Consider the following 6,300-nt stretch of genomic DNA (forward strand, 5'->3'; position numbering starts at 1 on the left):
CATCACCAGAAATTGTTCTGCTTTCAAACAGATTTATCACTGGTCAGTCGGTTAAGGCGTCTGACTAGAAATCAGATTCTTTATGGCACCGTAGGTTCGAAACCTAACTATTGCACACGACCATTGTTTTGCTTGAATTATAATTTTTGTATTTAGCAGCACAGCCCAGAAAATTTTGTCAATTATGGGGATTGAGTGCATAAATTTATAACAATATAATGCCCTTATATTTGAAATACATGGCACATCACCAGAAATAGTTCTACTTTCAAACAGATTTATCCCTGGTCAGTCGGTTAAGGCATCTGACTAGAAATCAGATTCTCTGTGGCAGCGTAGGTTCGAAACCTACCTACTGCAAAACGACCATTATTTTGCTTGAAATATAATTTTTGTAATTAGCAGCTCGGCCCAGAAAATTTTGTCAATCATGTGGATTGAGTGGGTAAGTTTATAACAATATAATGCTCTTATTATTCAAATGCATGGCACATCACCAGAAATAGTTCTACTTTCAAACAGATTTAGCCCTGGTCTGTCGGTTAAGGCGTCTGAGTAGAAATCAGATTCTCTATGGCCGCGTAGGTTCGAAACCTACCTACTGCAAACGACCATTGTTTTGCTTGAATTATAAATTTTTTAATTAGCAAATCAACCCAAAAAATTTTGTCAATTATGGGGATTGAGTGCATAATATTATAACAATATAATGCTCTTATAATTCAAATGCATGGCACATCACCAGAAATAGTTCTACTTTCAAACAGATTTATCCGTGGTCTGTCGGTTAAGGCGTCTGACTAGAAATCAGATTCTCTATGGCAGCGTAGTTTCGAAACCTACCTACTGAAAACGACCATTGTTTTGCTTGAAATATAATTTTTGTAATTAGCAGCACAGCCCAGAAAATTTTGTCAATTATGGGGATTGAGTGCATAAATTTATAACAATATAATGCCCTTATATTTGAAATGCATGGCACATCACCAGAAATAGTTCTACTTTGAAACAGATTTATCCCTGGTCAGTCGGTTAAGGCATCTGACTAGAAACCAGATTCTCTATGGCAGCGTAGGTTCGAAACCTACCTACTGCAAACGACCATTGTTTTGCTTGAAATATAATTTTTGTAATTAGCAGCTCGGCCCAGAAAATTTTGTCAATCATGTGGATTGAGTGGGTAAGTTTATAACAATATAATGCTCTTATAATTCAAATGCATGGCACATCACCAGAAATAGTTCTACTTTCTGTCTGTCGGTTAAGGCGTCTGAGTAGAAATCAGATTCTCTATGGCAGCGTAGTTTCGAAACCTACCTACTGCAAACGACCGTTGTTTTGCTTGAAATATAATTTTTGTAATTAGCAGCACAGCCCAGAAAATTTTGTCAATTATGGGGATTGAGTGCATAAATTTATAACAATATAATGCCCTTATATTTGAAATACATGGCACATCACCAGAAATAGTTCTACTTTCAAACAGATTTATCCCTGGTCAGTCGGTTAAGGCATCTGACTAGAAATCAGATTCTCTGTGGCAGCGTAGGTTCGAAACCTACCTACTGCAAAACGACCATTATTTTGCTTGAAATATAATTTTTGTAATTAGCAGCTCGGCCCAGAAAATTTTGTCAATCATGTGGATTGAGTGGGTAAGTTTATAACAATATAATGCTCTTATTATTCAAATGCATGGCACATCACCAGAAATAGTTCTACTTTCAAACAGATTTAGCCCTGGTCTGTCGGTTAAGGCGTCTGAGTAGAAATCAGATTCTCTATGGCCGCGTAGGTTCGAAACCTACCTACTGCAAACGACCATTGTTTTGCTTGAATTATAAATTTTTTAATTAGCAAATCAACCCAAAAAATTTTGTCAATTATGGGGATTGAGTGCATAATATTATAACAATATAATGCCCTTATATTTGAAATACATGGCACATCACCAGAAATAGTTCTACTTTCAAACAGATTTATCCCTGGTCAGTCGGTTAAGGCATCTGACTAGAAATCAGATTCTCTATGGCAGCGTAGGTTCGAAACCTACCTACTGCAAACGACCATTGTAGTAGAGATATGTATAATAGAGGCTTCCCCCACTCCTCTCCCTTTTGTGGGCGTGTCCTCCTCCCCACGACTCTTTAGCTCCTCCCCCTTTACCCATAATCCCTTGAAACTGGCCCCCATTGGATAAGCAAGCACCAATGGGGTTTAATCAATCTCCCCACCTCTAGTTTGCGATGGCGGCGAAGCGAATCAGAGCCCAGATATTTTCCCACCCCTAAGAAAAGCAATGGCGTCAATGAGACTTGATCATATTGTTCGCGTGACCATCTGCACCCTCTAGCGGTTCGAATGTAAACTAGTGTCCCCTCTTGGAATAAGATTTTCTTTAATAAGGTAACCCCACCTAGTGAATATTGACCATAACATTTATTTTAAAAACATATAGTTCTGCGAATGTGTACCCAGGCGGGTACAAACTGTACTTTTATTGCGCACAAATGACAGGGAAAATAAAGACGAAAAGTATTGGATTTCTTTTCTCGGAACTGGAAGCTGGCAGGCACCACCAATAATATCTGCAAAACAAAAACCTGGTTAAAATTTTCATTAATAAAGTAGGATATTAGAAACCATATACATTATTAATTTACTAAGCCATCTACCGTGCGTTAACTTCATACATATTTCCGCATGTTTCTGTTTTAAGGTATCGTGAGATATTTGACTATTTATCTGGGAAAAGTTCATATGTCGAAAATATTATGTGTATGTGGCCGTGGTAGGCTTTCTTTGCTATTATAATTTTATTTTTATTATTTAATATTTACAAAATTAATTTATCTATCTTATTGATAATTTTGATTTTCTTTGCTATTTTATTATTTGTTTTTATTATTTAATATTTTCAAAATTAATTTATCTATCTTATTGATGATTTTAAGATATCGCAGTCAACTTTACTATTTCATCAATTTCTTTTATTTATTGCTGATCTTTGAGGATAGTGTACATACTTTTTTTCGGGACTTATCTGTATCTACCCTTTAATTTCCTATCAAGCCATAAAGCAAACTCGAAAGGCATCTTAACTAAAAAGTCATATACTTTAAAGCTGCTGCGACTACTACGTGAAAGTGTGTTTCTATGCAATCTCAACAATAATGAAATCTGGGCGCTTATATTAAATACTGTAATACTCTTCTCTACTAACGCTCTAGGAGACGCTATTTGAACCCTGTTCAAAGAAAAACTTCTACAGCCCAAATAACCTCTCTGAACCACACTTAAGCGCATCACTCTTTCACTGTCTTGCAGCCTTCAGATTAATATTCCGTACTAACTACGTATGCCATACACGAAACGTTCTCTTTTCTAATTTTTTTCTATGCGCTACATTAACGAACAGGATCTAAACTTTTCTGTCTGTGTATTTTGTTAGCCACCTTAAAAAAAATTAAAAAAAAAGGTATGCGAACCTAGAGGATGTTTTCCATATTTTTCACAAATGGTGACAACAATTAATGCAAGTATTATTTTTAATAATAATCCATCTTTCGCTATGACACGAAAACATCGATTTTTTAATTCTAACTTTTCTCATAGAGCTTCCCTTTAGTCTCTATCTGTTCTTTAACTAAATCCCCCCCGCCTTTTTGAAAAACCAACCTCTAAAAATAGTTAATTTTCTCTAATTTAAATTTGTACGTTTTCCGCAATATGTGTGAATATTTTTGCTAGAGCATTTAGTTACTTAGTACATGTCCTAATCAATATTTTAAAAATATAATTCTAATGATACGTGTTTACAATTTGAAGATAACGAAACATTCCCCAGTTTTATAAATGAGAGCTCACCGCCAAACTACCAAACATCACAGTACAAGCTACCGTACTACGCCCCCCTGGACAAAATCAGGTTAGTCAGCGTCATTAATTCTACCTGCGTTAACGAATAGCGTATTGTTAATTAAGGTTTAATACGCAGAAAGTTTAAGTAACAAATAATTGCAATGAAACTCACTAACATCATAAATTATTTTAAAAAAATTAGAACAGTTGGAATTTACTGGAGTAACCAATTTGGCACTAAAAATGGAAATTTTCGATACTCTACTTGGTGCCTACAATAAATTTTACTATTATTTTTAATGCAGAGACACAACGATTTTGTAGTTCTGAATTTGATCAGGGGTATATGACCATAGTTTACGCCGACTCTAAAAGGCATGCAGTCTATTGTTTTTGAACGCCCCATTTTGTGTATTATGTTCAAAACAGAGACTCTCTGGGCTTACGACTACAGCTACCAGCTACTACTTTCAATAATATTAACACAAAAAAAAAGTAGGTGGCATTTCTATAATACGTGCAAAGTTTATGTGAAACTGACTGGAAGACAGAGTAATGCACCAATATGTTACTAAACATATCTCGATAGAATTCCGTAAGAGCTTACCTCCAAGTTTCCTCATTTAGTCAGTCAAAGCATCAAATGGGAAATTCCAATCCAACATATGTAGTGGTGGAAATATATTAATCGCCTACGTTACCGATGGTACCCGACTGAAGCTTCTGCGTCTTCTTTACCCCACATGCCTACTTAAAAAGATACTGGTCTAAGTCTCAATATTCCTGTTAAAAAATAGAGAGGTTCTATATTGCCATAAATATGTGTTTTCAAAATTTTACCTGAATGGTTCGTGATTCCTTATATATGCAGTGTTGGCAGCGATGTGGCGACGACTACGCTGAAACTTTGCATATCTCGTGTCCCCATGACTGGTCTGTTTCATATATCAAACCTCACCTCGCACGGGTTTGAACCTCCTTTAAAAAAAAAAAACAAGCAAGACTTATACTTATCATATCAAAGTAATACGAGGAACTTATATTTTATGCCAAAACTTATTTCATCACCTCCAAAGGGGAGTAGGGGTTTATAAAGTATGGTAGGTACATCTCTTTCATTTTTTAATTAAAAAAAGTGACACAATTACGCGACGTAACTCGATCCGGATCGTTAACGCGTCTCAAGATGGGGGTTTAGAGATGCTGAGATCATTAAATTGATTCACTAATACCAGTACACACTGAAACCCCTTATTTCCAAAATAAAAAATTGTTAACTGTTAACACAACAAAAAAACTATTTTCTCACCAATTATATTGCTGGGTCGTTTTCAGAATTTGTCCAACGTAGAATCCCAAGAGGATAGGGCCGCAATTTCGAAAAATGTTCATGTCTCCCCACTATGCATTTGTACAAGAAGCAGGGCCGGATTAACAGCAATTATATTCTTGTCAGTCAACATACAGCCGCCGATTGAATTCTCGGATTCTGCTTTACTAGTTGCCATGGTCTGTCAAATATGTTACTTAAAAATTGTATATTTTTTTTACAAATAATATACCTTTCCTAAAATAATTCCGCCTTTGTCAAGTTGGACACGGGCACGTCTGTCCGCTTTGAAAAGCGCAGGCGTATGTATCTTCCAAAATGATCCAAGCAGGCTCGGATTGCCAGCAAATACACAACTCGCCGATTCAATTCTGAGATGTTGCTTCACGAGTTACCATGATCTGTCAAATATTTCAATTAAAAAAAATCTATTATTTAGCAACAATATACCTTTTTAAAAATAATTTCGTCTTTTTTCAAGTTCAACAGGACACGTGTGTTCGTTTCAGTTGGACAAGGGCACGTCTGTCCGCTTTGAAAAGCGCGGCGTATGTATCTTCCAAAATGATCCAAATTGTTAACCTTTTTTTGATTCCTCGTTCCCCGATTCAATTCTGAGATGTTGCTTCACGAGTTACCATGATCTGTCAAATATTTTAATTAAAAAAAAATCTATTATTTAGCAACAATATACCTTTTTAAAAATAATTTCGTTTTTTTCAAGTTCAACAGGACACGTGTGTTCGTTTCGAAAGGTTTCGTAGTCTGTAGCTCTGTCGAATTCTCCAAAATTCGTTAAACCTTCAGATATTTTCAAAATTTGTCCAACGCAGACTTCCACTCACGCAGTTTCGAAAACTTTCTGGTCTCCCCGCCATGCATTTGTACACGAAGCCGTTCTGGACTATCAGCAAACAGCACATCCGTCATTTTTCTTCTCGGATTCCGCTTGACGAGTTACATCGATCTGTCAAATATTTAATGTAAAACAATCTTATCTATTACTTTTACCCAATATTAAGTACCTATTCAAAATTAGTAGCGCATTTTCGAGTTCGAAAGGTTTCGTAGCCTATAGCCCTGCCGAAATGGCATTGCATTTGTACACG

General features: G+C 36.0%; 1 long non-coding RNA gene across 1 annotated transcript; it reads right to left on the reverse strand.

Annotated features, from left to right (window-relative positions):
* Positions 1 to 5,375: 5,375 nt before the first annotated feature.
* Positions 5,376 to 6,044, reverse strand: LOC132695875 (uncharacterized). The gene is made up of 3 exons (XR_009617898.1): positions 5,886 to 6,044; positions 5,642 to 5,835; positions 5,376 to 5,592 (listed from the first exon to the last, which is right to left on the reverse strand). It is a non-coding gene; the product is annotated as an uncharacterized LOC132695875 (long non-coding RNA).
* Between the last annotated feature and the right edge of the window lie 256 nt (positions 6,045 to 6,300).

The sequence above is a fragment of the Cylas formicarius genome, unplaced genomic scaffold, assembly GCF_029955315.1.
Source record: "Cylas formicarius isolate icCylForm1 unplaced genomic scaffold, icCylForm1.1 PGA_scaffold_12__32_contigs__length_19106922, whole genome shotgun sequence".
Lineage (NCBI taxonomy): Eukaryota > Metazoa > Arthropoda > Insecta > Coleoptera > Brentidae > Cylas > Cylas formicarius.